The sequence below is a fragment of the Hyperolius riggenbachi genome, chromosome 11 (genome assembly GCF_040937935.1).
Source record: "Hyperolius riggenbachi isolate aHypRig1 chromosome 11, aHypRig1.pri, whole genome shotgun sequence".
NCBI lineage: Eukaryota > Metazoa > Chordata > Amphibia > Anura > Hyperoliidae > Hyperolius > Hyperolius riggenbachi.
This window is the reverse complement of record NC_090656.1, coordinates 94672222-94693233: the sequence shown is the minus strand read 5'-3', so window position 1 is coordinate 94693233 and position 21012 is coordinate 94672222. Positions and strand designations below refer to the sequence as shown.

The 21012-nt window shown below is 43.5% G+C and overlaps 1 long non-coding RNA gene across 1 annotated transcript; it reads left to right on the top strand.

Annotated features, from left to right (window-relative positions):
- Positions 1-3: 3 nt before the first annotated feature.
- Positions 4-18977, top strand: LOC137539150 (uncharacterized). Its single transcript, XR_011024937.1, has 4 exons — positions 4-245; positions 9027-9185; positions 15788-15882; positions 18880-18977. It is a non-coding gene; the product is annotated as an uncharacterized lncRNA (long non-coding RNA).
- The last annotated feature ends 2035 nt before the right edge of the window (positions 18978-21012 follow it).

The following is a 21012-nucleotide window of genomic DNA, read 5'->3' as shown; positions in this document are numbered from 1 at the left end:
TTATGTACTTGAGGGAGGTGAATCCACCCATGTCCCTCCTTTTAGACGGATTTTAACTTTTTTATCCTATTTTGGCGCCTCTATTATTCTTGTTTACTCATATACTTAGTCCACACTTGGTGGAGGGGTGTATCCCCAATTTTTTCCCCGGTCTATAGAGAGTGACTTTTTAAACCTGAGTGGGGTCAGGTGATAATTCTCCCCACTTGCTGTTTTAGTGGTCGCCTGTGTGGTGACCCTTGTTTGTGAGTATAATCTTAATTGTATACATTCTTCAGATTCTGTGAATATACTACACCAGATTGGGCTCTCGGTTTTTCCTTGTTCTTTAAAGCATTCTATTCATTATGTTCTCCTGGGCCCCTCTGTGCTGTTTCTGCCACTCCCTGCTGCAATCCTGGCTTGTAATTGCCAGTTTTAGGCAGTGTTTACAAACAAAAGACATGGCTGCTAACCAGCATGACTAACTGCTAACCAGTTGATAGGCTGAGAGGAGCTCAGTCTGTGACTCACACAGAGCCTGCAGGGGGCGTGGAGAGGGTGTGTATAACTTATATCCTATCACAAGCAGAGCAGCACATTCCTGCCTGAGTGCCTGAGCCCGACAAAGCTGACAATGGAAAGAAGATTAGATTATATAACCGAGATAATACAGCCACTGTGCAACTAGGAAAGGCTGCAGTAAGACAGACCACATTAGAACAGGTATAGGAACTTATAGGATAGAAGAAATAAGGCTGAAAATGTTGTTACCGAGTCTCTTTAAGAAAACTTACATCTCTGGACATCGGTAATTAGGGCCAGTGCTACCTTTGTTATGTAATAAAATGTGGTGGGTCAGGGAGGAAAGGCTCGCTAGGACAAGGTTGGGAGTGCACAGAGCTACGGACTGACAAAGGAGCGTGACCACCAGTACAGGTGACACGTTACTTTGCAGAAAACCCTATGGGGTCCTGGGGGCCATAATTAAGTTGAAGCAGGGGGGGTGACCTGGAAAGGCCTGGAAGTCAGCCCCGGGTGAATCAGGTAAAAAATGGTGCAGGATCAGCTCCACTAAAAATGGTGCCACCATAGACACCAACAGTTAAAGCCGCTATTAGTGGCAATGAACTGTAATTGTGGTGCTCGATAAATAGGGGGCACCCAGCACCTACTATCTATCAATCACCATAATTATTGTTTACTGCCACTAATCATGGATTTTACTATTGCAACCTATGGTGGCAGTGGGATAGTTTTGGGGGTCAAAGTTAGACAAGGAGAGGGGAGTTAAAATTAGGCACAGGGTAGTTAAGTTTAGGCTGAGGTGGAGGTTAAGGGTTAGGAACAGGGGGGGAGGGGGGTCCATTAATGTTAAGGTGGGGTCTTAGGGTTAGGTATAGGTGCAGGGAGGGTTCAGTGTGAGTGTAGACAGGGGTGTTACTATACATTACATGCTCCCAAGCTAACCAGGAAGTGGAGGAGATACGATTGACAGAAGCAGGTGGGTAGATTAAGTCATAGAAAAATATTGACAAAGATTTTTAATATTTTACTATAGGAATTGAAGTGACACTGAAGTGAAAAAAAAAAAAACTTATGATGTAATGATTTATATGTGTAATACTGATAGTTAATAGAACATTTGTAGCAAAGAAAATAGTCTCATATTTTTATAATTTTTAATAACATTGCATAATTCTCTAATATTTGCAATTACAAGCCACACTAGTCTGTATTTTTAAACTATAACACAAGCAGAACTAATGACCTTTTCAACTTCCCTCCTCCTAGCAGTACAAATGTTATCTAAGTTGTCCAAAGAGAACCCCAGATAGCCAGGTAGATTCAGCTCTCTCTCTCTCTCTCTCTTTTGTATTTTTGAGCATAAATGGATTAAGCATAAATGGTACATGCTAGGCTGGCTTCAGCATGTAGTGTTGGTGGTGCAGTACCTGGCTATCTGGGGTTCTCTTTGGACAACTGTTGAACACAAAAGGCAAGGCCATGCCTGGCTACAAATCCTTAAGCAGTGGCTGGATGGTGTAATGGTTAAGGGCTCTGCCTCTGACACAGGAGACCAGGGTTTAAATCTTGGCTCTGTCTGTTCAGTAAGCCAGCACCTATTCAGTAGGAGACCTTAGGCAAGTCTTCCTAACACTGCTAATGCCTATAGAGTGTGCCCTAGTGGCTGCAGCTCAAGTGCTTTGAGTCCGCCAGGAGAAAAGCGTGATATAAATGTTATTTGTCTTGTCTAATTTTTCTTTTGGATTGAGCAGAAATAGTACATGCTAGGCTAGTTTCAGCTAGTAGTGTTGGTTGTATAATGGATATGTTAATTACCTACCATACACTGAGACCTGGGTTCAATTCCCAGCCATGGTATGCAAGCTGGCTTTTGAAATACTATAATTCTCTGGCAGATGAGACCCTCCTCCCTCTGGAGGGAGGCAGGAGGAGAACAGGCCAGGCCTGTAATTGAAAATTGACCTTAAAATAGGGGTTTATGTGAAATCTAGATTTTTGCCTGGGACTTTTGATGTGTATTTCACTCAATCATGTCTGCCTCCAGGTATTAGATCCCTTGAAACATGTTTTCTATCATTTTTCCATCCGGTACAATTTTTTCTATTTTTCAAAGTTTGGACATTGCAGTCTATTGCGATTCGCAAACTTTTTCGCGAACCAAACCTTTCGCAGAGGTTCGCGAACCGAAAATCGGAGGTTCGGCCCATCTCTAGTGTCCTACCACAATGTTAGAAAGGTCAAGGAAGAGGAATGGTTTCTTAAAGTCATTATTTAAAGCAAGTATAGAAGTGATCATTACCACTATAGTATCAATTAAGTACCAACATAGTAGCTGAAGGATGGTCCTAGATGGGCCTTCTGGTCCAATGGCCCAAGTGCCATTGTAATTCCTAGAACTCTAGAACACCTATTGCTAAACCACTGAGGCATGGTTTCTCAGCCATTGTACCTGCACATTTCACACTTACTGTTTCCGGTGTCCATTGAAAACCATTTTGCAAACTAATTTGACTACTGACTACATTGTGGTAAATCATCTAAAGGACCATTTGAAAGTACCAGGAAATAGTAATATATCAGTGATAGTAATATAGTTTCTGACCACCTTGTGCAAATTGTGGTGGAGTGCGGTGTGTTAAGGCACCCATTAATAGTACAATATTTTCCTCAGATGCACTGCTTTGATCAGATTTGCAGAATTGTAAGTAATCAGTAGGTGATTATCGATTATTCCCATAAACGGGTTGATTAAGGCACTTTCTCACTTCAGATACGACCATATAAACCAGCATTCCGATTGACAAAATTCTGTACTCCAATCGACCATAGAATCATTTTACATCGACTTTCTCCCCATACTGCATGGTTTTATGTACAATTAGATCATCAAAACAAAAGTAAAAGTTGTTTTTTTAAATGACCTATTTTAATCAATTAAAAACAAAATAAATAAATAAATAAATAAAGATTGCAGCAGCAATCAGAGGCTGGGTTCAAGGTGCGTTTGTAGTTCCTGGGGGGGCTCAGCGCATCTCTGATGGAGGCCATTCGGAGGCGGCCTGGTGTTGCGCTGATCCACCTTTTGCGCAATTAGCAATCAGAGGCCACCAGGAGATTAGGGGGTTATTATAAGGGGGAAGAAAAGGGGGTAAAATTAAATTGGGTAGTAAGTTGTATGGCCGAGCAATAAATCGTTATTGTTAAAGCTGTGAAGTGCTGAATTGTGAAAAATCGCCTGGTCCATAGGGAGGTGTAAACCTGTGGTCCTCAAGTGGTTAATAGCCACCTTAAAGAGGCACTGTAACAACATAGTGGAATGCAGTCAATTATTCAGGATACCCACTTTTATGTTAACCACTTCACCACTGAGGGGTTTTACCCCCTGACCACCAGAGCAATTTTCACCTTTCAGCGCTCCATCCATTCATTCGTCTATAACTTTATCATAACTTATCACAATGAAATGAACTATATTTTGTTTTTTCCGCCACCAATTAGGCTTTCTTTAGGTGGGACATTATGCCAAGAATTATTTTATTCTAAATGTGTTTTAATGGGAAAATAGGAAAAATGTGGGAAAAAAATTAATTATTTTTCAGTTTCCGGCCATTATAGTTTTTAAAAAAATGCATGCTACTGTAATTAAAACCCATGAAATGTATGTGCCCTTTTGTCCCGGTTATAAAACCGTTTAAATTATGTCCCTATCACAATGTTTGGCGCCAATATTTTATTTGGAAATAAAGGTGCATTTTTTTCAGTTTTGTGTCCATCCCTAATTACAAGCCCATAGTTTATAAAGTAACAGTGTTATACCCTCTTGACGTAAATATTTAAAAAGTTCAGTCCCTAAGGTAACTATTTATGTATTTTTTTTAATTGTAAATTTTTTAATTTTTTTTTAATGACAAAAAAAAAAAATGGCGAGTGTGGGAGGTAATGAGTTAATTTTTTGTGTAAAACTAATTTATTTCTATGTAAAAAATGCTAAGGGTGTAGTTTTACTGTTTGGCCACAAGATGGCAACAGTAACTTTTTGTTTATTGCGACCTGCGAGCGTCCTTCCGGAAGCTCGCCGGAAGTACAAGGAGGCTGTGAGTGTTTGTTTTTTCTCACAATGATCGCGCTGCCCATAGGAGAGCAGCGGATCATTGTGGGGCTTAGATCAACGAACGGGAATGGATTTTCCCATTCATTGATCTCCGGGCGAGCGGGCGGCGGCGTGTTTACTAGCGGCGGGCAGCGTGTTTACGAGCGGGAGCGCGGGCAGCGGCGGGAGTGCGCAAAGTACGTATTTCTCCGTCCCTGGGGGTTAAAGGATGGAAAAAGGGACGGAGAAATCCGTACGGGCGGGGGTAAAGTGGTTAAATATCCTGGTTTCAGCATCAGAGCTGGCCTCAGAATGCTCAGTAACTGAACACTCTGTAGAGAAGTACATCAGGAAGAGGAAAGATGTTACAATTGGAAAACACTGACAAAATCATTTATAAATACATATTGTAAAAAAAAAAAAAAAAAAGGAATTTTATTCATTATGTTATTTTGCTTACCTTTTTAAGATGCCCATCGAGAATACAATCTTGTTTGCACAATCTTACCAAATCTATGCAGTAGAAGGTTAAACTGAGTCAATATACTTTGAATGGATACTGTGTAGGCAGGGCTGGGCCGAGGCAGAGGCGAGAAAGGCTCCAGCCTCAGGGCGCAGTGTAGGAGGGGGCGCACCACTTACTCAGCTATCATTACACTATTGTGTTTGAAGTAGAGAGAAATTAAAAAAGGGGACACATGGCAGTGACTGCAAGCCAGATAACTAGAGATTAATGTATTGGGGGCCCTGGGGCGCCTCTTAGTTTAATAGCAATCAGTGTGTGACGGCTGGGGTGGGAGGGATGGAGGGGCACACTTTGGTGTCTCAGCCTTGGGTGCTGGAGGCCCTTGTCCTGGCAGTCCTTCATATTAAATAGAAGCAGTATGTAACGATTTGTGTCAACACGCAGAGAGAATCTGATTATTGGTGAACTGCAGATTCACCACCAGTAATGCAGATATACACCAGATTATGAATGATCTGCAGAATCACTAATAATCCAGGTATGTCTAACCTCTGGACACCTGAGTGATGTGAGTGTTTGGAGTAACAGTACTACTCTGAGCATAGACCACCAGGGACCCCGGTGGCCTGAGAGACTTGAGGAATACTCCCCTGACTGTGGGGAATATTCCTGTAGCCTGAGGACTCCCTAGAAGAGGGACCCAGGCTGGGTTGCAGGAAGCCCTGCTGCTAATATAAACAGGCTTGCCCTAACTAGGTGTGAGGGCCTATTCTCTATGCCCTGGAACCGGGCTAAGGTATAACATAGAAATGACACAGTATCCTAGTCTTGGGTGTGAGGTCCGTAGTCACAACACCCTGGAACTGGTCTAAAGCATAACATAGAACTGACAGAGTATCCTAGTCTTGGGTGTGAGGTCCGTAGTCACAACACCCTGGAACTGGTCTAAAGCATAACATAGAACTGACAGAGTATCCTAGTCTTGGGTGTGAGGTCCGTAGTCACAACACCCTGGAACTGGTCTAAAGCATAACATAGAACTGACAGAGTATCCTAGTCTTGGGTGTGAGGTCCGTAGTCACAATATCCTGGAACTGGTCTAAAGTATAACATAGAACTGACAATACAAGTAATCTGGCTCAGTGTGAATTCCCAGGTCCTTCCTGGTTCAAACACACTGTAGGATCTGACTGAGGTCTGTGTGCTAGCACATAAAGCATTTGCAATGGCAGACAACCAGCAACTGGCAAGCAATCTGTATATATAGCTGCTGGAGTCTGCCGCCCCGCCCAATCCACTCAGCCAATCATAAGTCCAGCAGGAATCAGCTGATCCTCCTGATCAGCTGACACTTCCTCTGCTGGTATAAAGGTCCTGGCATCTGGGCCGCGCGCGCGTAGCTCTCCATGTCGTCCATATGAACCAACAGACCCAGCCACACCAACCGCACGCCGCCGCGTACAAACCACCGCGTTGGACGCGGAAACAGCCGCCTCGCCGTCAGTACCAGCAGCAGCTTTTCCGCGTTCCCTCGTGGTGCCAGGCGCAGGTCTCCACATGCCAGCTGCTGTGCTGGACGCGGACTCAGCCGTCCTGCCGTTAGTACACGCGGCAGCTTTTCCGCGTTTCCTCACACAGTAAGATTGTACTATCAAAATTGTATCATTAATGGGCACCTTCAAGTGAATCATGGTGTGTGCTTGTTTTTCATTTAGATGGCTAGAACTGGTAGTACTAACAGAGGTTTTAACTGATTATTTGTAGCGCCTGTCCTCTGGATGATGTTTTTGCTATGATATTTTGATGCTGATAAAGCTTATTTTGGTACACTGTTTGGGGTTGTTGAGCCTTCCTTGCTTCTATCTATATTTTCAGAATTGTATTTGACCCAACGGTGTAAAACTAACCTTTCCCTTTTCATTAGTCAGGAAGTGAACTTTTTCACCCAGAAAAATGGGCGATTTTGAAAATTGCCAGTGCTTAAAAAAAAACCTAGGTGTGAGCAAGCCCTAACACACAATTACTTGATTACTCAATGACTTAGTTTGTGAGCTTTGCAGTCTTTGGCATCAACAATTTGCATTGAAATTAAACAAATCTGATTGGCTGTGGCTCCACCCCCCTTTTCTGAATTAGAACCTGTCACCCAATGACCAACTGTAGCAGGTTTGAGGCTTCTGCCATTAACAGTGCAAGAATGGCAGCAAATATTCCCTTGAAAATCAATAGGTGAATTTTTATTGGCTTTTGTAGGCTCCACCCACTTTTCTGAATATTAATTTCAGTCACCGAGTGACCAACTGTGCAAAGTGTGAGAACCCTACCATTAACAGTGTAAGAATGGCTGCAGGTTACATTTTCCCAGTGAAATTTGTATTGGTCTCCGACCCACTTTTTGGTTATGTAGGATAAAAAGCATCCTATATGTTATTCCAGGTAATGTACTATGTGTGTGCCACATTTCATTCAAATCCATTCAGCCATTATTGCGTAATTGAGTAACAAACATCCAAACGTTTGCATTTATAATATTAGTGAGATTTATTTATTTTGTTAGGACACATGCCTGTAATCTCCTTCAGCACCCCACCTAACAGCAGAAGGTAGACTTCTTTAAAGAGATTCTGTCGCAAAAAAAAAGTTCCACCTCAGTAGGGGGAAGCCTCTGGACCCTATCGAGGCTTCCCCCGTCCTCCTGTGTCCCACGGCGGTCTCGCTGCAGCCCACGGAGCGCACAGGCAACAATTTGTCAGGCTGTGCAATATTTACCTTTTCTGGCTCCAGCGTAGGCGCTGTTGCGGCTCTTCCCACGGAGATAGGCGAAAATAGTAGATCGGCCCGACAGCGATCGGCTATTTCCGCCTATCTCCGAGCAGAGAGTCAATACTGCTCCCCCGCTGGAGCCGGGAAGGTAAATATTTACACCCCCGCTGTTCGGGGAGCTTTATCACCGCCACCGTGGGACACAGGAGGATGGGGGAAGCCTCGATAGGATTCGGAGACTTCCCCCACCCGAGGTGAGTACCTCCGAGGGGAACTTTTTTCGTTACAGATTTTCTTTAAAACAAACCTGAAGTGAAAATATACTTATGAGATAATGAATTGTATGTGTAGCACAGCTAAGAAATAGAACAATAGTAGCAAAGAAAAGAGTCTCACATTGTTTTCCAGTACAGGACGAGTTAAGAAAAGTCAGTTATTATCTATGCAAAAGAGCTTCCCTGAGCTATTCGACCCAACTTGGGTTGAATTCAGTGCTGTTTTCTGAAGAGCTTAAAAAAAAACAAGGAACAGTAAGAGACAGCATTGCTATAAGGTGTTACTGCAAGGAAGTTCAAAGGGTCATTAGCACTGCTCTGTTTATTAGTTTAAAATACAGAGTGTGGTTTGTAAACTGCAAATATGACAGAATTATGCAATGCTATAAAAAAATACTGAAAATAACAATATAATTTCTTTTGCTACTAATTCATTACACATACTACACAAACAATTCATTATAACATAAGTTTGTTTGTTTTTTTCCCTTCAGGTTTGCTGTAATGTGGTTATTTTTGTGAAAAATAGGCAGCCATGATGCCCGCTTTTTTATTAATCAGAGAAGCTAAAATGCAATAATGCATTAGAACTGGATTTTTAGAGGGAGAGGAGGGCATATATGATAAATGTATGATTAATATATTTTATGATTAACTTATTTAAATATATACTTCTCCGTAAAAATAAAACAAAAATTACATCCCAGGGTCTCTGTATTTCTGGCTATTTTTGCAGCTATTGTCCTCACCTGTGTAATTACACACTGGTATCTTGTAGCATTCTGTATTCATGAATCAGGTGGAGCAGAAAGCAATGGGGCCATTTGCTATGGGAATGAAGAGGCTTCTACAGAATGATTTAATCACTGTCAGAAGAACAATTATATGCCAAAGTGTTTACATTTTCTCCTGCTTGTTATGTCAGGCTGACCCTTTAGAGATGATTAAACAAGGTAATGAAATCATTTGGAAAGCCAGAAGCATTCTGTTTGGTGAGCTGAGAGGAAGCTGTAATAAATCGAGTTGCAGAATGAGTGTGTGGAGGATTGCGCTCTGCAGTTCCATCAAGGCAAGACAGCATGAGGTACCATGAGAGAGTATTCTGTTGTATCGGTGTATATGGAAATGTGTGCAGGGCTTTCTCACCAACCCCAGAACCAGTTTCAGTTTGGTGACAACAGTTCCATTCCTTGCACTTGTGCACCTCCGCAGCACTATACAGAGCATCTCTTGTTGCCTGGCAACAGGAGATGCTGGGAGCTACGGTTTGTGGCATCTATGGATTATATTTGGTAGCTTGGCAGTAATTAGCATCAATGAAAATTCACTGAAGCTCTGTAAGAGCCCATTCACACTTAAAAGCGCAAAACGCCTTTGCAGGAGCGATTTTTCCGCCATTTAACGTGGAAAAATCACTGGACACTGCAGTGATTTTCCCGCAATCACGTTTAGCGTTTCTATAGCACTGAAACGCGATTGCAGGGAAATCGCCTGAAAATGGTGCCGGCTACACGTTTGCGTTTGGCGATTAACGCAAATCGCCCAAGTAAGAACGGGCCCATAGGGTATCATTGCACTAGCGCTTTAAAAAGCGCTAGCGCTTAAGCGTTTTGCTGAAATCGCCGGCAAAACGTTCTAGTGTGAATGCGCCCTATGGAGGTATTGTGCTGTCTATCCCTAAAACAGAGCTACACCAGCCCACCTTACAGGCACCAATTTGTTAACACCCAGGCCCTTCTTCAGTTTGTGTTTTCTTCTAGGTGACAGTGATCAAAATTTGCAATTACGCATCATAATCGTAATGCAAAATTTCTGATAAAATCATAATTAATTTCGTATGTAATAGTAATAATTCATAATTTTGCGTAATTTTTCACATAATTTTTTGCATAATTTCGCTAAATTTTGTGCCGACTTTGGCGGTTGAAAGCAAAGCCCCAACACATGCTATTGCTACCAAAAATGCTATATACTGTATGTTAAAGGGAAGGTTCAGGGAGGGTGGAGAAAAAATAAAAATCAATTTCCACTTACCTGGGGCTTCCTCCAGCCCGTGGCAGGCAGGAGGTGCCCTCGCCGCCGCTCCGCAGGCTCCCGGTAGTCTCCGGTGGCCGACCCGACCTGGCCAGGCCGGCTGCCAGGTCGGGCTCTTCTGCGCTCCAAGTCCTGGCACTTCTGCGTCCCACGCCGGCGCTCTGACGTCATCGGACGTCCGCCGGGCTGTACTGCGCATGCGCAGTAGTTCTGCGCATGCGCAGTACAGCCCGGCGGACGTCCGATGACGTCAGAGCGCCGGCGTGGGACGCAGAAGTGCCAGGACTTGGAGCGCAGAAGAGCCCGACCTGGCAGCCGGCCTGGCCAGGTCGGGTCGGCCACCGGGAGCCTGCAGAGCGGCGGCGAGGGCACCTCCTGCCTGCCACGGGCTGGAGGAAGCCCCAGGTAAGTGGAAATTGATTTTTATTTTTTCTCCACCCTCCCTGAACCTTCCCTTTAAAGAGAAACTCTGCCCAAGAATTGAACTTTATCCTAATTAGTAGCTGATACCCTCTTTTACATGAGAAATCTATTCCTTTTCACAAACAGGCCATCAGGGGGGCTGTATGACTGATATTGTGGTGAAACCCCTCCCACAGGAAACTGTGAGGACCGTGGTACTCCTGGCAGTTTCCTGTCAGTGAACCTCGTTGCATTGTGGGAAATAGCTGTTTACAGCTGTTTCCAACTGCCTAAAAAGCATGCAGCAGCTACATCACCTGCCAACAGTAAAAATGTCAAAAAATTATGGATTGAGGAGCGCTCGAAGTATAAAAGGGTGGGGGGGATAAGGGATTTTTCTATGCAACTGCAATTTAGTTCTGTCTAATAAACTTTTTTGATACTGTAAGCAGACGCTTCCCTTAGTTCATCATTTTTTTTAACAGTAAAAATATCACCATGTAATAAATGTCAGAATGTAAATCAGGGATTTAAAAGATTTTACAATGGGCAAACACTGACTAAATCAATTATACATAATTATTGTAAAAATGAAGCACTTTTTTTATTACATTATTTTCACTGGAGTAGCTCTTTAAGGAGAATAGTGGGTCCAAGTGATTTGTTTTTTCAAAAAGACCTTGTAGTTTTCGAGAAAATCAATTTTAAAAATGTAAACAAAATGATTTTTAAACTGTCATTTTTCAGTTTTAAAAACAATTTTTTCTTTGCATTTTGAAACTTGATTTTCTCTTTTTGTAAAATTCTTTTTTTGACTTGGACCCACTATTCTCCTTGACATATGTAGTATGTATAGGGGCTTTGCTATTCACTGCTAAATTCGGCATGAAATTACGTGCAAATTATGCAAAATCTACGCGAAATTATGAATGACTATGCAAAATCAATTTAATTTACAAATCATAATTACGTACAGGCTTAAGTGCAAAAATGTACACAAAATTTTGTGGAATGGTAATTAGCAGATTACGATCATCACTATTAGATGATACTGTTACACCTTATCAATAAAATATCAATAAAATGACTTTTAAACAGAAGATGAAAAATTGCCTCCTAGGAGAAAACGTAAAGTGTACCCGAGGTGGCGCAAGTGAGGCAGATGGGACACAGAGGCATGTCCCCTGCTCCATCACATGCCTCTGTATCCCCCTCCCGCACTGCTCTCTGCCTCCCAGCGCTGTTACCCCCTGAAACTGGCAACAAACAGCTTGTTGGTCGCTAACGGGAAAGTGGTGTCTAGAGTTGGGCCGAACCTCCGACTTTAGGTTCGCGAACCGGGTTCGCGAACTTCCGCGGAAGGTTCGGTTCGCGTTAAAGTTCGCGAACCGCAATAGACTTCAATGGGGATGCGAACTTTGAAAAAAAAAATTATGCTGGCCACAAAAGTGACGGAAAAGATGTTTCAAGGGGTCTAACACCTGGAGGGGGGCATGGCGGAGTGGGATACACGCCAAAAGTCCCTGGGAAAAATCTGGATTTGACGCAAAGCAGCGTTTTAAGGGCAGAAATCACATTGAATGCTAAATGACAGGCCTAAAGTGCTTTAAAACATCTTGCATGTGTATTCATCAATCAGGTAGTGTAATTAAGGTACTGCTTCACACTGACACACCAAACTCACTGTGTAACGCACCGCAAACAGCTGTTTGTGTAGTGACGGCAGTGGCGGGTTCACTGAACAGGAATACAGTGGTGGGTTCACAGAACAGGTATGCAGTGGCAGGTTCACTGAACAGGTATACAGTGGCGGGTTCACTGAACACAACAGGTATGCAGTGGCGGGTTCACAGAACAGGTATGCAGTGGCAGGTTCACTGAACAGAACAGGTATACAGTGGCGGGTTCACTGAACAGAATAGGTATACAGTGGCGGGTTCACAGAACAGGTATGCAGTGGTGGGTTCACAGAACAGGTATGCAGTGGCAGGTGCACTGAACAGGTATGCAGTGGTGGGTTCACAGAACAGGTATGCAGTGGTGGGTTCACAGTACAGGTATGCAGTGGTGGGTTCACAGAACAGGTATGCAGTGGTGGGTTCACAGAACAGGTATGCAGTGGTGGGTTCACAGAACAGGTATGCAGTGGCAGGTTCACTGAACAAAACAGGTATGCAGCCAGGAACAAGCTAAGCCTAACTAATCTTTCCCTATGAGAGACAGTCTGCAGCAGCTCGCCCTACTCTCACTAACGCAGGCACACGAGTGAGCGTAATGGCCGCCGCTGCATGCCTTTTTTAAGGGGGGGGAGTGGCTCCAGGGGCTAGTGTAGCCTAATTGGCTACACTGGGCCTGCTGACTGTGATGTAGAGGGTCAAAGTTGACCCTCATGGTGCATTATGGGGCGAACCGAACTTCCGCAAAAGTTCGCCTGCGGGACGCGAACGCGAACCACTGAAGTTCGCATGGAACCGTTCGCAGGCGAACCGTTCGGCCCAACAGTAGTGGTGTCCCTTGCAAGAGAGCTACTCCTGAAAAACGCCCCCCCCCCCCCCCCGCTGACATTAGGAACACCCCTTCCTCATCTGTCATTGGCACTACACTGTCTCGCCTCCACTCATTCCCCTCCTCTTCCCTGCCTCCCTGCACTCTGCTCTGTGATGAGACTCACAGAGCTGCAGCATTGTGACCCTGGGGTCCCAGCCATTTTTTTTGTTTTTTTTACAAAATGAAACTGTGATTGCAGGGAAAAGAAGCGGCCATAATTATTTATCATTATTTAGTATTTATAGAGTGCCGGAATCTTCCGCAGCACTGTACACAGTAAATTGTCCTTCAGAGGAGCTCACAATCTAATCCCTACCATAGTCCTATGTCTATCTATGTAACATATAGTGTATGTTTTGTAGTCTAGGACTAATCTAGGAGGAAGCAAATTTGTATGTTTTTGGGATGTGTGTGGAAACTATATCCATTTGTGAGATGAATCCGTTTTGGACTAGTCTGTCTCCTTAAAGCGGATCCGAGATAAAAAACGAACTATAACAGGTAACTTGTCTATATATCTTATCTAAAGTTTAGATGGTTTACACAGCAAATCTAGCTGCAAACAGTTTTAATAGAATATGATTACTTATTCCTGTGATACAATGACAGCCGCCATGTTGTTTGTAAACATTACACAGAAGCAGGCTTATCTGTATCTTGAGCCATCAGCCTAATCCCCTCTCCTCCTCCCCTCTGCCTCTGAAATCAATGGCTAGTAACACCTCCCCCTCCTCCTACCCAGACTGAGCTCCCATGAGCCCTTGCTACTGCCAAGGCTCTCTGAAACCCTGTGGGTGTGGCTTTTTTAGTTTATAGGGAATTAGAGTATTAAAACAAAAACAAAAAAGTATTTGCCTTGAGGAATGCCCTATAAACAATAGGAAAGGAACACAATTATGCAATGTGTAAAAGTTCACCTCGGATACACTTTAACCACTTGAGGACCCAGCCTTTACCCCCCCCCCCCCCCCCTTAAGGACCAGCGCTGTTTTTTGTGATCTGTGCTGGGTGGGCTGCAGCCCCCAGCACAGATCAGGTTGCAGGCAGAGCGACCAGATCGCCCCCCTTTTTTCCCCCCTATGGGGATGATGTGCAGGGGGGGTCTGATCGCTCCTGCCTGCCTGAGGTTTGCGGGTGGGGGCACCTCAAAGCCCCCTCCGCAGCGAAATTCCCCCCTCCCTCTCCTACCTGTCCCCCCTGGTGATCGGGGCTGCTCAGGACGCTATCCTCCCTTTGCAGCCTGTGACAGGATGTCCTCTGTCACACGGCGGCGATCCCCGGCCGCTGATTGGCCGGGGATCGCCGATCTGCCTTACGGCGCTGCTGCGCAGGAGCGCCGTTCAATGTAAACAAAGGAGACAAAAGTCTCCTGCGTTTACATTTAGTCTTCGAGCCGCGATCAGCTCCGTGATCTAACAGGAAACGGCCGCTCGCGCGAGCGGCCTTTCCTGATTACTTAGGGAGGCACCTGGCGACGCAGATGTGCGTCGCTAGTCCTCCAGCTACCACTTTGCCGCCGCACGGTATGAGTGCGCGGTCGGCAAGTGGTTAAGAGGGATTCTCAGGGTTTTCTTGGTGGTTGGACTGAGCAGCTGTCATTTAAGTGCTTTTGAAAATAAAGAAAACTCTGATAATCCCGATGAGGAGATGGACTGGTCTAAAACCTGTCAGATTTGTCAGATCTTTACTACCTACTGACTGTGAATGACAGCAGCAACAAAAAGATGCAGGTAACAAATACTGCTTATGCCTCCAGACTAGAAGCATAACCTACTCAATTGAGAATCACTGTCTCAGCCTGACCTTTCACAGAGATTTCCCAGCATACTGGACAATAACAACATAAGAAAAGAGGAGCTAACTGGATTGTAATGTAAATTCAAACTGAACCCAGCCCCCATGGTTTCTAATGTGGCTCTTTAGGCAGTTTCTGTGTCACTCACTATCTTACCCACCCAGACAGGAATGTTGCAGATTTTTATTTTATCCCTTTCAGTTCTGCACAGAGAGAGGATTACTTAGTTCTGGTTAGTGCATTCAGAAATCCAGCTTAATTATTCCTATATTCCAATTGTTAATACGCACCAGAAAAATGGTGCAATGGTTTAAACAGTAAAGGGAAAATACAGTATTTTTTGGACTATAATGGTGGCCAAACATGGTATAATTTTTTCATCCAATCTTACCATTCTATGTAATATAAGGGAACTGCCTAAATTATCCTTTCAGTATATTCACTTAATTTACCCTTATACTACATAGAAATGGTAAGTGAAAAAATTGTACCATGTATGGCCACCATAAGACTCACTTTTTCTCCCCCTAAAGTGGAGTAAAAAGTCACTGGGTCTTACAGTCCAAATGCAGAGAGTTCCTGACTTGTGAATGCCTGCCAATACAGACCTCCAACCCGCCGCAATGACAGGAACTCCCTGTACTGTGCCCAATCAGAGGAGGACACAGGGGGACAAACTGAGGACACAGGGGGACACAAATGGGCATAGAGGATGGCACAAGGGGCACACAAACGGGCATAAAGGAAGATAAAAGGAGGACAGAGGCAGACACATGGGGGACGCAGGAGGACACAAAGGGGACAGAGGAGGACACAGGGAGACACAAGAGGTACAAAGGGAGCATAATGCCCCTTCACCATGGATGCACCAGGTTTAGTATATATTTGTTTCCCTGTTTTTTGTCTAGACTTAGCAACTGCCATTCAGAAAATGCTTTTGAAAGCCAAAAAAACCCTGAGAATCCCCCTGAGAAGATGGACCAGTCCAAAACCTGTCGGTTCGGTAAGATTTTATTTGCTTACCTTTTTTACTATAGTGATCCTTTAAGCTTTCCACGCATAGTAGATGGGTATCGGCTGTTATGCAAAGTACATATGAGTGGGGAAATGGTTTATGATTTGTGACATCACCAGAGAGAAATTGGAGAACGAAAATGTGCAATAGTAGAGACAAAGACAGTAGTTGGATGTAGGATCGGGCAAATAAGCAGTTTAACAATCTGAAAAGGTAGAAATGGAGTGAAGAGCTAGGGCAGGCAGATTTAATACGGAGGATATAATACACTGATATGATACATTGCAATCCTCTATCCAGATAACAAAAATATACTGGTAGGTGATCAGAGGCGCCAGCAGAATAAAATTAATATAAAATTGTTAAGAATTGCCGGGAGGGAAAGTGGTGGACTTCCCCTCAATAATTAGACACCAAGGTCTGTCATCGAATCAAACGAATACATTTATTCAATAGTACCCCAAAATCTGCAACGCGTTTCGTGGGAGCAGACCCACTTCTTCAGGCAATAAAGCAGGGACAACAAACACTGTGAACAAAGGACAGAGGGTATTGCTATAAGATTGCCGCAAATAACAAACATACAAAAGAAAAAAAAAATCACAAAACGATGATATAGCAATGATCATATATCAAAAAATCAGGATAATGGTAATGTAACAAAAGTAGGGACTAAATCCATAGGTGGCACATGAGCTAAGTGGAGTATCCAGACATATGCATAGGGGTATCAACATATGTACAGACAATAGAAGTTGATGAAATTATAATAACAACAATAAGTATAAAAGATAGGGACAATAACTATATATACTAAGTTCATACATTTGCTAGATCAAAAGCCATAACAATGTAAAACAGGATAGTAATATATCAATAAAAGAACAAAAATCAAAGTTGGCAATTAAATTTGTACAGAAGATAAAAAGGATGAAAAAATAGGGATAATAATTATGTGTTAAATACTTAAGGCATTAAAAAAAAAAAATATATATATATATATATATATAAATATAAATATATATAAAAAAGTGTATATTGCTGAAGGAGTGTCCCAATATAGGGTGGAGACATGTGAAGGTCATGATTGACCCTATTTTTCCGTCCTTAAAACATGAAGGGACGGGGAGAAAAAAAAAAAAAAAAGGGACTAGGTATGTGCTTAGTGTCAAAGAACCTGTGGTTTTGCTAGTAAGAGATGGCCATGGGGTATAAGGTTTTGCATTAGAGATACCACCATTAAAGACAAGGCTATAGGAGTAAAGGATACAGGAAAGTATGAACACATGGGGAAAGATAAAAATAATAATAACACCACCTGGGACAGCGGTTACATGGTGCTAGAGTCATATTAATTAGTGACATGTTTAGGTGAACATATTGGGGCAAAAAAAGGGGGGTTAAAAATAGGCAAAAAAAAGGGCATAAACAGCATAAATAACAGATGCACACTTACCAGCAATCAATGTGCAGTGAATTTAGCACCTCTGTACTGGTCTGAGGATGCTGGCTGGTTTAAATGTGAAAGCAGAATGTCATCTAGCCAATGGGAAGGCTCGTTTGATGTGGGAGGGAGGTGTGGATGGTCATGGTGATATTGATCTAGCGAATCAGACTGCGGGGAGCCGCTGAGTCTGATTGGGCTGCACTTTTTGGTGGGAAAGTGTCATCAGTGATGCGTACTGTCATGGGCGAAGGGAAGGAAAAGAAAAAAAAAAAAAGCAAAACTTATCTGGACAGTTTCCCCTCCCCTCCACACCAGGTGGTGTTATTATTATTTTTATCTTTCCCCATGTGTTCATACTTTCCTGTATCCTTTACTCCTATAGCCTTGTCTTTAATGGTGGTATCTCTAATGCAAAACCTTATACCCCATGGCCATCTCTTACTAGCAAAACCACGGGTTCTTTGACACTAAGCACATACCTAGTCCCTTTTTTTTTTTTTCTCCCCGTCCCTTCATGTTTTAAGGACGGAAAAATAGGGTCAATCATGACCTTCACATGTCTCCACCCTATATTGGGACACTCCTTCAGCAATATACACTTTTTTTATATATTTATATATATAATTTTTTTTAAAAAAAATTTAATGCCTTAAGTATTTAACACATAATTATTATCCCTATTTTTTCATCCTTTTTATCTTCTGTACAAATTTAATTGCCAACTTTGATTTTTGTTCTTTTATTGATATATTACCATCCTGTTTTACATTGTTATGGCTTTTGATCTAGCAAATGTATGAACTTAGTATATATAGTTATTGTCCCTATCTTTTATACTTATTGTTGTTATTATAATTTCATCAACTTCTATTGTCTGTACATATGTTGATACCCCTATGTATATGTCTGGATACTCCACTTAGCTCATGTGCCACCTATGGATTTAGTCCCTACTTTTGTTACATTACCATTATCCTGATTTTTTGATATATGATCATTGCTATATCATCGTTTTGTGATTTTTTTTTTCTTTTGTATGTTTGTTATTTGCGGCAATCTTATAGCAATACCCTCTGTCCTTTGTTCACAGTGTTTGTTGTCCCTGCTTTATTGCCTGAAGAAGTGGGTCTGCTCCCACGAAACGCGTTGCAGATTTTGGGGTACTATTGAATAAATGTATTCGTTTGATTCGATGACAGACCTTGGTGTCTAATTATTGAGGGGAAGTCCACCACTTTCCCTCCCGGCAATTCTTAACAATTTTATATTAATTTTATTCTGCTGGCGCCTCTGATCACCTACCAGTATACTTGAGTCCACCCCAGGTGGAGGGGTGACCCTACCCCATTTTTTCTGATCTACAGAGAGCGACTTCTTAATCCTAAATGAGGACAGGTCTAATCTCCTCACCTGCCTATACAGTGGTTGCCTGAGCGGTAACCCATGTTTGTGAGTATAACCATCTCACCTATTCATTTCCCTTCGTATCTCTGACATACTACACCATATTGGGCTCTCGATTTCTCTCTTTTTTACAGATAACAAAAAGGACAGAAGGGTAGACAGAGAGACAGAAGATCAGGGGAATATTACAAAAGTAGGCCAAAGAAGAAGACACAAGACATATACAAATGAAATACAGATTAAAAAAAAAAAACCTTCACCACCCTAAAGAAAAGGTGGGGATAATTCCCTTGTCCAGCTTTGGGTACATTGGGTAAAAGCCATCTGCAAGGGTGCCCTCTAGTGTCATGGAGGACCATGTGAGCTGGTTCTACATCAGTGGTCTCCAAAGTCCCTGGGTCACACCGGCCTGTATGGAAAAGACAAGATTATTGAGGCTGGGGCTTGGAGGAGGGGAAATTTTTTTTTTTTGTCTGACATTCGCACCTTTATTCCTGTTTAGTGAGTCACTTTCCATGTTATTTACTTATGTAGACATGTCAGAAACAACATGGTAAATGAAATCAGTAAGTAACAGCTAGCATATCCTGTTCTGTGACACTTCTCTGCAGATTAGGACAGAGTCACAATGCTGGCTGCCGGCGGCTTGTTTCGCAATGGCCAAACACTTTTCTGCTACCGTGCAAAAATGCATTTGACATTGTTTCCCTCCCTGTCATTGTAACGTCACTTTAGCGCCCTAGGGGGATAGACTGTAATCATGTACGCCGTGGCGCTTGAATTGACAACAAAAATTGATGGTAAAGGAAATAAGATGTATGCTCCAATTCATCTCAATCTCGTTGCAATCACGATGCGGTGGATCATGTGTGGTAAACGCTGGGGACAGATATCGGCCCTACCTTGGTATCAGCTAAGATCCATTCCAAGCCAGCTGAAAGGACAGAACAGTTCAGCAGTAAACTCAGTGAACTAAGCATTCACATCGCTGCTTGTCCCCCGGCCAATAAGCTACCCAAAAGTGGCCACGCACAGCTTAGTCTCTGAGGAATCGATCAAACAATCGATTGCAAAAGAACCATGGATCATTCTGAAGTCGAGTCACAGGGGCGCCTCTAGCCATTTTGTCACTCGAGGCGAGAAAACCTGTGGCGCCCCCCCCCCCTCCTTAAGCCCCGTTAGGGCTGCTCATCTCTTGCCATCTCCCTGTCACCTGCCGTTGTCTCGGAAAGCCTGGCCAAGTTACGCTCCATCGCACAAGAGCAGCTCGGCCAGGCGCGCTCCCATCCCTGTACTTGTACTGCACAAGCGCAGATTGCTATAGGGACGGTAACGCGCCTAAGCGGGCCGCACATGTGTGACAGAGCGCGACTCGAACAGGCTTTCAGGGACAATTGCGTGTGACTGGAGTCACCCAGGGAGATGGTAAGGGAGGAGCAGCCCTAACGGTGTTTAAGGAAGCCTCAGGTAAGTTTTGTACCAAAGACGCTGCTCATCTCTGGTACACTTTAAACAAAAACATTTCTTTGTTACAGCTGATACAACTCTTAAAATAACTGCACTTTATCTACTTCTTGCTTTCATGGAAGCATATTGTTAACATCCTGTGCTATCTAATGAGCTTATCTGCCGTGGCATGGCAGTCAGGTGACATGGGGAGGATCAAATTACAACTTGCAATTAGTAACAAATGAGGGGGAATAACACAGGGTAAATCACATGATACATGTTTTCCTTCTGTCCTGTATTAGAGTTTAGGTCCACTTTTTTTTTTTAATATATGCAGCCAGCAAGCATCATGATTACAACTGTAGTATAGCTGGGCTTACCTCCTAGGCTGCCTGCACTTGTCTCTGAGTTAATGCAGGAGGCTGAAGCCACATGTTTGGCTAAGGTGGGCTCAGCAGGGGGGCACGCAGACAGTCAGTGACGGTGCTTTCCCCTCAGACATCCGGCGCCGGCCAGGAGAGTCACGCTGCCTTCAGGGGGCGGAGTTAGAGGCGGCGCCGCACCGCACGCAGTAAACTACTCATGCGGCTGCTCTGCTGCTGCTAGGGAGAGAGGCAGGCCATGCACTTAGGAGGAAGTGGAGTGGGCGGAACTTCAGTGAGAGTTTTGTTCATTCTATTGGCTGGGCCTAGGCGGGGGGGGGGGGGGGGCGCGTACATAAAGGTGGCAGAGCACGTGGTGTAAATAAACCACGATTGGACACGAGCGCAGCCGGCGCTGATGTTAATAATGGCGATCAGCCGCAGTCTCCCTCCCGC